Here is a 10265-nt window from a genome sequence, read left to right on the forward strand (position 1 = left end):
TGATGTTAGTAAATGGCATCCAGGTCTAATTTGTTTTACTCCTATCAGGATACCTCACTTCCACCTTTTCACCATGTATGGGTCACCACAGAATTGGACTAAAAATCTATCTGCTAGAAACCAGGATTTAACTTACACCTCTCTCTACATAATAGCATGAACGGAAGGTTTGTGTGAGGAAAAACAACAGTGATTACAATGTTTAAAAAAAGTAGTCTCATAATACAGGCATTCTACTCTTCTAGGCCATTTGTACCAGATTCCATAGAGTTCTCCAACTTTCACTTCCTGGACTCTGTGTCAATTAGTTACAAATCTGATAGTTGTCATTTTAGTGCATGGATAATTAAATACTTGCAGTGTGATTCACTTGACTGACTGGCTGCACAACTAAATCATGACCATGTTTTTTTATGTGTTACAAGTTGCGGGAGAGGATGATGGCATCCAGATCAGTGAAGGAGGCAACAGAGAAGTGGGGAAAAGGCAAAGGAAAAAAAAAGAGCAATAGGTAGAGATGGGTAGGTGATCAGGGGACCAGAGGTGAACTGGTCCTAAAGATGCTGTGGGTATGCGTCTCCATTTCTCTGACACAGCAGCAGTGTGCAAAGGTTAGGGTGCAGGATGAGCCAAGGACTGAGGGAAGGTGCCGTAGGTGGGCATTTCCCAGATTCTGAGGCTCATTTCCAGCCAGTTCCCTTTAGATGGATCCGCTTTTATCATCTGTTCAATTCTCTACCTGGCCATACACATGAAAGAATGCAAGCCTGCTTCTGGTCCAGGCACGCTGTTTCCTCAGGGGGCTGTGCTCATCTGCATTCCATAATAAAAGGACTGGCTCACTACAGGGATGGAAAAACATTTGAAGAGATCCAAGCAGCATTTTTGAAACCTCTCTCAATCGCGAAGCATCCTCTCTCATTTTCTACCTACTTCCCACAAAATCCAGCAATATTTAAAGATACTTTTCAATAGAAAACTAGAAAAGATTCATCTAGGGGATTAGCCACAGGCTCGGAAGTGTTAACAGATTGATTTCAAGATGCTCCAGACTTTCAGTTGCTGGAGAGTGGAGACATTTGGTTGGAGGCAGGATTTTAAATGGAAAACCGGGCCAATTACAAGAGTGGAAACTGACTCAGACTACTGGCTTCTTCCAGATTGAAAGTGATTTCTCGACACTCGAAACATGAGGGCTGTGCTGAATTTGCAGCATGATCTGAACGAGAGTCTGGAGGTAGGCAGAGTCTGCATTTCTGTGAAGTTGGTGGCCAGTTCTGAGGCGAAAGATTAATCAGATGCAGGCAAACCTCAAACATCAAAACGTTCTGTAAAAACAGAGGGAAGCAGCTACTGTGCTGGCTATTCTAAGCAGATAATTTTGAAAGAACTATTAATCAGGATGAACCCACCTAAATTCTCAGTTAGAGCTGCCAGCCCAAGGTATAAGCATTCTACAATTATTTCACCTGAAGTTAAGGCTATTCTCCTATGGAAAGACGAAAGAAATCTGTTATGTCAATGTGAGGAGAAAGAGTTAAAATGTTACTCGTAGCAAGATTTTTCTGGAAGTCAGCATTGCATGTTGCTTGATCTATTCCTAAGGCAGTTTGAAGATTTTTTTATGTATGTATGTACATACATACTCACCTGACTGAGAGCACTGGTTCCTGATATCGTACCACAAATGACTTACAAATTATTCTACAAATGCCTTTTCTAGCAAGGCTCTGCTGAATAAGCATTGATAGAGAAAAGATGTTCTTCCCAAACGATTCACTGCTCCAGGCACTTGTCAGTGGCAGTCACCAAATTAATTTATTTTTTGGTCCTGGCTCTAGTCTTCCCTGAGCATCTTTGAGGGATGTTCTATTGGCCAGAGAAAGAATCTGTAGAATCCTGGAGTGTAAAAGCCGGAAGGAAGGTATGACAGGCCATTAGGTCAAACTATCTCATTTCAGCAATGAAGAATGTAAGACCCAGAGGCGGATAAGCACGTAGGTATATCTTCACAAGAGCAAGTAAAAATCCATTTTAAATCTAAGTTTCTGTCTATGGATGAGTTTCAGGCCCTGCCAGTGTTGCCAAAGGCAGAAAAGAAGTTAAAGGCAATCAAAATAGAGAAAAACGTATTGGCAGAGAAGCAAGTTAACCACGTCGGAAAATTTCCAGAAATTCTTTTTTCCTTTCCTTTTCATTAAAAGCATCCTGAATCTCAGACAATTTAATATAGGGTGATGTATTACTATTTCCCCAAGAAGTACTTGAAGACAGGATTTATGAACTGTCCATGGCCAAACAAACTTAAATTTATTTTCACACATTCAAACAGCATTTCCTGAGACCTCACTGTGTGCCAGGCACTGGAACGTAAAATGAGAAAGGGCTCCAAGTTACCTTGGAATTGCTCTAGTCCAGTGAGTTTGTTTCACAGAACGGGGATTTGCGAGAGAACGCAAAGTAACTACATATCATTTGCCCCGATGAAAGTCAAGCCTCAGAGGATGGAAGCCCTCCGTGTTTGGTCAGGACTAGTGAAAACTTATAAAAAAATTACCTCATGGGCCCATAGATTTTTGGAACTCATCTAGGAGTTGATATTTACCCTTACTGAAAATCAGTTAATCTCCTGGCACTCCCTGGTATATTTCGTTCCCGTGAAAATTAGAAGATCTGCAGATTTAAGTGAATGGAAGCTCATTTTTAATTTCTCCATTTTATATATGAGCAGTAAATGATATACCAAAACATCAACAATGATTACCTCTGGATGGTGAGTTTGGGGGCAATTTTGTTTTCTTACTTTTGCTTACCCATATTTTCTAAAACTTCTAAAATGTACATGTATTATTTTCAAAATATTTATTTTAAAAGCTCTATTTTCAAGCCATTTTGTTAGTTTTAATTAGGTGCTAATGGAGAATACATACATATGGATGGACCTAAAAAACTGGCCAAAATGGAAACATTTCTTCTAAAATCAGAGTTTCTCATGGGAGAAAGAGAAGAAGACCAGAAGCAGGAAAAGTTACTCAGAATCCCAAGGTCCTTGGCTTAGCTTGTGGGGGCCAGGGCAAGGTGATGGTGAGAAGGGAAGATCAGCCCAGGAAACCAGGTGTGTAGGTGAGTCGTAGACTTTTATGGCAAAGGAATCTGACTTGGGGAAGAAAAGTCGGAAGTCTAAATATATTATTTACAGTGGAGAAATTGCTCTAACAAAGAGACACAGATTGTCATGACTCAAACACAACAGAATGCTTTTCTTTCTCACCTAACGGTCCAATGAGGATGTTGTAGGTTAACAGAGGCTCTGCTCCCCTGTTTTTCAGAGACGCATTAGCTTGGGTCATTAGCTCTGCCATCTTCAACATACGGCTTCCAACGTAACTCTGGTAGTTTCTATTCCAGAAGTGGCAGGAGCATGGAGAGACAGCTCTAGGAGGTTTTCTAGGCCAGGCCTGAGAGTTATACACATTACTTCCATACGCAATACCAATGGAGAAAACTAGTACTATGGCCACAAATTGGGCAGCCGTAAAACTAGCTATTATGTAAGAAGGGAGGAACCAGTGTTGGTGAACAGCTAGCAGTGACTGCCACAGAAAGGATGAACCATAGGCAGGAGACAGCTAGTAGAAGCTGGTTAAGAGGCCTCTCCTGGGAGCTCAGTGGTAACAGTCAATGCAGAGACTTATGGTCGCATTTCATATAAGGTGCCTCACAAAGAAATCTGCAAAGACTACATACTACTGGGAACTACTATTTTTAACTACTGTTGAAAACTCACAATGCCTATTAGTACATTAAATGATTTAGAACTATTATAAAAAATAAATCCAATATTTATAGAAATATCTGCTTAAATTTTCCAGCATCACATCATGGCAAATCAAATTCCATTTTGGTGAGTCAGTCCACTGTCTTGAAATGAGAGTTGCTAAAAAAAAAAAAAAAAAAAAAAAAAAAATGCCATTGACTGTGCATACTTTGTGAATGTGTATTGAATAAGGTATGTGTTTAGCAAAAACATGCATTTCTTTAGTCCTCGATGCTGCAGTTATAAAATCTGTTTAGTGTGTTAGGAATTGACTAGGATGAGTTTTTTATTTTGTCCTATCATTACCATAAAGAATAACCTTGAGGTAATCAATCAGATTAACTTTTTACGTCTTCTTTCTCCATCCATATAATGAAGGCCAGGATATTGACCCATCTTGTAAAGCATTTTACAAAATCAACATAAAGGTTTGTATTAATGTTATTAATCAAATTAGCAATGAAATGGCTAATACGTAATTAGCTATGGAACAGTGACTCCACTATAACTGTATGCTCAAGGATTTGCTACCTCTTTTGAAGGCCTGACCTCATGGAGGAAATAATTAACACTACCTACTTATCTATTGATATTATGGATGGCAAATAAGGTCTGGCTTTAAAAAATCATTTCTGGCAATTAAATATTCAGATTTTAGGTGGCTTATAAAAACCGATGCCTTACAATTTAGCCAACCATATTTATGAAGTACCTATATTAAACTAGGTTTACGGGGAGTCTGAAAGGAATGTACTGTTCCTGACTTCCAATACCATACAGGTATACACATAATTAAGATGAAAATCAGGATGTGATAGGAGGACTGCAGGAAATTGCTTTTAAGTGCATACAAGGAGATCAGAAAAAGTGTCAAGAAGACAGTGTTTAAGTTGCCCTTTGAAGAATGGCTAGAAATTCAGTGGATGAGGAAGGATAGTGAATAAGAGATGCAAAACCACAGGATATTTCCCACAATCAGAATCATATTAAAAAGAGAATTAAACCTTTATTAGCATTAATCATAGGTGATAGCTACAAGGAAACATCCAATTCTTTAGGTCAGTTTTCCCAAGGTGTTTGCATATCACTTGTTTGGTGACAGGTTAATGTGGATTCTGAGAAAAACAAGGCTTCTTTGGTCAAAACATAAGTTAGAGAAATATTAGGTTAAATAAGGTTAAACCAATTTCATTATTTTGTGCTACTCAGAGTACAAGAATATGCAAATGAGCTCTGTGAATCTCTAACAGGAGGATGTAGAATGAAGAATTTTCCAAACGTAAATCAAAGCCCAGACTTTCTCAGTGTACCTTCAGTCACATTACACGTTAGGGACATTTCAAATCTTAGCTGGATTTTGTAACGTTGCTTTGATATATTTTTTTAAATGCAACAAATGTGACAAATGTCACGTGAACACAGTTTGCTCTAACAAGTGTTTTGGGCCATTTCTGAGAGATGCTTGAGATCATTTGGACCAAGAATGATTGATTTTTCTCTTGATTGCTACACTATTCAAGACTTGAATTGGAAAGTTACCATTATGAAAGCAATGTCATACAAGAAAACATTTAGGCTTTACGTCACAAGAGAAGACTATTGATTTCTGAACTAGAAATAATACCTAAGTCAATGAAGAAAGAGGAGACAGGGCCATTTTGGATATAAAAAATATCGAGCAGCATGTAGGAGCTGAGAGAGTTAGAGTATTTGACAACTCAGAAGTAGACCTGCCTGATGGAAACTGAGGAAATGGATCAGGAATATCAGTAGAGGATTCCTAATGAAGTGTAAGGTCAATGTGAGTAAACGAATATGAAATGTTGTTTATTAATACTCTATTTATTAAAGACATAGCACTGAAATCTTAGCAACACCTGTGAGTGCTGCCTATAGAATAAATACCAGATAAGTGAACAATCACAGCAAAGCTTCTTTTACTGTAATCAGGTTTCTGATTCTTTTCTATTCTTCCTGATGTAGATGTCAATCCTCATACCATAAGTCACAGAAATTAGGCAGATTTCTACCTACCACAAATGTAATAGAAACTGTCACATTGAAATGTAAAAATGATCTACAAAGAATTTATTTAATTCAGCATAGAAAATAAACTACTTTAGAAAGAGCATATAGTCTCTGAACACATTACAATGAACGAAAGCAGAATGAATTTAAGCAAAGGAGAAAACATACGTCCTTATAGAACCACATCAAATAGCCATTTTTGTGTTCTAAAATGACACCTGATCAACTCTATTTGTACAAATATGTCTTTCCACTTACTCATAATTGAGATAAACGTGTTTTAAATAACTTACTGTTCCAATTGTCGTATTTCTGTACAAACACATAGGAGTGTTTAGATATATAAAGCATAAATTAGCTGACATTTATTGGGTATGTACTATAACCCAGGCACTATCTGAAGTTCTTTTTTAAAAATTTTATCACTTTGAGGGTTTGAATTATTCAGAATGATGAGACAGGTGCTCCAACTCTGCTTGATTAATTAACAGAACCAAATGTACACCATGGTGTGTATTGTGCAACCCAGATTAGAGAAGTAGAAAAGAAATTAGAAAAGAAGTGATGAGCAATCTCTCTCCTACTTATTGCGCCAGTCAAGGTAAGAAGAACGTTAAAGTGAGGTGCTTAACTGTTAAAACAATACATATATTTTTCCATTTACTTAGTTTCTTAAAACTTACACTTCTCATTAGTTTGGACAACCTGCTCATTCCACTATACTTACACGTCTTGGTATAGCTTTTGTTTTTTTTCCTTTTTTTTAAAAAATTGAGGCAGAGTTGACATAACATTATATTAGTTTCAGGTGTACAGTGTAATGATTCAGTGTAATGATATTGCAAAGTGATCACCACAATAAGTACAGTTAATATCTGTCACTATACATAGTTACAATTTTTTTCTTAGTGTGAGAACTTTCAAGATCCACTTTCCTAGCTATATTCAAATATGCAATCCAGTATTATTAACTATAGTCACCATGCTGTACATTATATCCTCACGATTTATTCATTTCATAACTGAAAATTTGTACCTTTTGACCCCCTTCCTCCATTTTGTCCACCCACAACCCCTACCTCGGTCAACCACCAATCTGTTCTCTATGTCCATAAACATTTTTTGGAGTAGGGGTGGTTTGTTTGGGTGTTTTTAGGTTCCATATACAAGTGAGATCATTTGTTATTTGTCTTTTTCTGTCTGACTTATTTCACTTAGCATAATGTTCTCTAGGTCCATTCCTGTTGTTGCAAACGGCAGGATTTCATTCTTTTCTATGGCTGAACCAAGTCTTTATGACATAAGCCTATTTAATCTTCATAACATCCCTATAATGTTTGCACTGTCATTGTCCCAGTTGATAGATGAAGAAACTGAAGCATAAAGATGTTAAGCAACTTGTTCAGAGGGACATGGGTACTGTGTTTCCCCGAAAATAAGACCTAGCCAGACAATCACCTCTAATGCGTATTTTGGAGCAAAAATTAATATAAGACCTGGTCTTATTTTACTATAATATATGACTGGGTCATAATATAATATAATATAATATAATATAATATAATATAATATAATATAATGTAATATAATACCAGATCTTATATTAATTTTTGCTCCAAAAGATGCATTAGAGCTAATTGTCCAGCTAGGTCTTATTTTCGGGGAAACATGGTTGTACTAGGTGGTGAACCTATGTTCTGAACCCCAACTGTCTGCCTCCTAATCCCACACTTTTAAGCTGTTAATGAAAAGAACAAGACAAACAAGTGAGAAACAAAAACTAATAAACACAGACAATAGTTTAGTGGTTACCAGAGGGTAAGTGGGGTGGGGGGTGGGAGTGAGGGTAAGGGGGACCGAATATATGGTGATGGAAGGAGAACTGACTCTGGGTAGTGAACACACAATGGGATTTATAGATGATGTAATACAGAATTGTACACCTGAAATCTATGTAATTTTACTAACAATTGTCACCCCAATAAATTAAAAAAAAAGCTGTTAATGGTATTTCTTCTATGTGTATATTAATATAATTATTTCAGAAAAATTAGGCTCTGAGCACTTAGACCCTACCCAGACACATAAACAAATTTAGTTATTTTTATATAAAAATCTTTAGTTTTCTATTTCATAATAGAGAAAACTAGATTAGGCAAAACATTCATAATAACTTCCCAAGGGTCAGACTAATAATTGTTTTTTCCTTTTGAAAATAATAAAAACATGACAAGTGGCATTTGCATCTAATCTGGGAAGTCACCTGTCTTCCTTCCTTCCTTAGCTCTGCCAGCAATAGGTCAGCTTGCAATGTTTCAGTAGGTAAGTTGCCTACATTCAAAATGACATAGGTAACTGGCACAATTAGTGAGCAAACGGAGAGGGTTCCTGTTTTTCCAGAATTATTGAGGCAACTACTGCAATTCTTCATTTGCTTTTGTTAGATGTCCTACCGGCCAAGCACCCATCAGCCTCCTTTCTCATATCTCATCCGCTTCAACACCATGGTCCACGGTAATGCTATTTATTCTGATGGCTGGTTTTACTACCACAGCACTGCTCATTATGAATGACCTGTCTGAAAATTTTTCCATCACCAGCAAAATGACAAAAGAGAAAATAAAAGTACTAGCTCATTTTCCAGTGAGCTCTTGCAAATTCCTCGCATATTTCAGAGATTGCATCACGGCTGATAAACTTTTACCAACTCAACATCAGGAAAATAAACATAATCATGGTTTCATACGAGCCATTTTGGTGTACATAAGCAATGTGTCACAAGCCCTCCCTCTCCTCTGATCCCCCCTTACAGGGCCTGACAAGTGGGGTTTTCCCTCACTCTGGACTCGCTCTGGCTGTTATCATTGTTCTCCAGCACATAACTGCCCTGGCTCAAAACCAACAACATGTTCTTGTTGGGGCAGTTCCTGGGACTGTGGATTAGGACTCAGTCTTCAAGACTTCATGGGGACTGGGTTTGTCCTAAAAGAGATGAAGTCCCCAAAACATCATATAGAGGCAGGTTTGCCTACCTTCTTGCTTCCCCTGTTCCTTCTCTCTTGGGGATCCTTTCACTGGCCTGTCTCCCAGGAGCTCAGCATAACAGTCTCTCCCAACATACCAAAAACTTCCATCCGGGAAGGGGCCCAAATGAACAATTTTACCACTTAATGGACTGTGATTTCCTCTATCTAATTGTGGAATACAATCCTTTAGTCTTTATAAGTTAATTTCAACTATCAGGAAGATAATAGTAAAGGTTTTTGTAAGAGGCAATATCCCCAGAACTCAAATGCCTGAAAATGCAACTCTGCAAATGCAACTAATGAGTAGAGCGGGCAGGAGTAAGACAAGAGGGAGTGGTGAGGCCTGGGGACTTGGAGAGCTCACACTTCCTCTAAATATGTTGTTATCGTCATCACGCAACATAATCCTAGCTTTGCCAGACATTCCATATTTTTTCAACAGAAGTGAAAACTATGTTTGTTTGTTTTTTTGTGATTTCTTCTAATTTTTAAATGTTGGCAATCAATTGAAAATCTAAAAACACTCTGCGGGCCTTACAAAAACACACTGCGGGCCAGAGATGGCCCAACAGCATGTGGCTGAGTCATCTACCTTGGATAATCATCTCCGTCCTCTCCATCTGCTCCTTAGCCCCAAGTTCTGAAACTTCTGCATGTTTAGGTTGTGTATGGTGATAGCCCCATATATCTGATCTGGTCCTAGAGCTGGTCATTAATGTTTTTCATGAGAATGCTTTATGTTTTTCAACGCACTGTTAACATACACAATTTTATTTGATTTTTACAATTATCAATCAGCATGCTTTTTTTTTAAAGAATTTTTATGAGTTTATTTGAGCCAAACTGACAATATATGCCAGCGAGAAAGATCTCAAAGACTCCTCAGCATGCTCTTAATATCAACTATGTGGTATCATATTATCTGCTTGAATATGATTAAATACCGTGTTTTCCCGAAAATAAGACCTAACCGGAAAATAAGCCCTAGCATGGTTTTTCAGGATCACATCCCCTGAACATAAGCCCTCATGCGTCTTTTGGAGCAAAAATTAATTTAAGACCCAGTCTTATTTTCGGGGAAACACCGTCGTGCATATTCTGGCTGTTTCATATACATGAAATCATACAATATGAGGCCTTCTGTAATGGGCCTCTTTGGCTGAGCACCATACTTTCGAGGTCCGTCTGTGTTGTATCATGTATCAGTACTTCATGACGGGTGCTATAAGGGTGTGAAGAATAATGGTTGTGGCCAGAACCCCAAACTGGAAACTCTGCTGGTGATGTGTTTTTTTGTTGTTAAAATTCTTTTCTATTATTCCAGTGACTTTTTAAAAAGAAACCCCAATGTATATTTCAGCCAAGAGAATCTTTACTATGCTCATTATAATTTC

This window comes from Rhinolophus sinicus, chromosome 2 (assembly GCF_057876585.1).
Source record: "Rhinolophus sinicus isolate RSI-liver-muscle chromosome 2, RSI-T2T, whole genome shotgun sequence".
NCBI classification, from domain to species: Eukaryota; Metazoa; Chordata; class Mammalia; order Chiroptera; family Rhinolophidae; genus Rhinolophus; species Rhinolophus sinicus.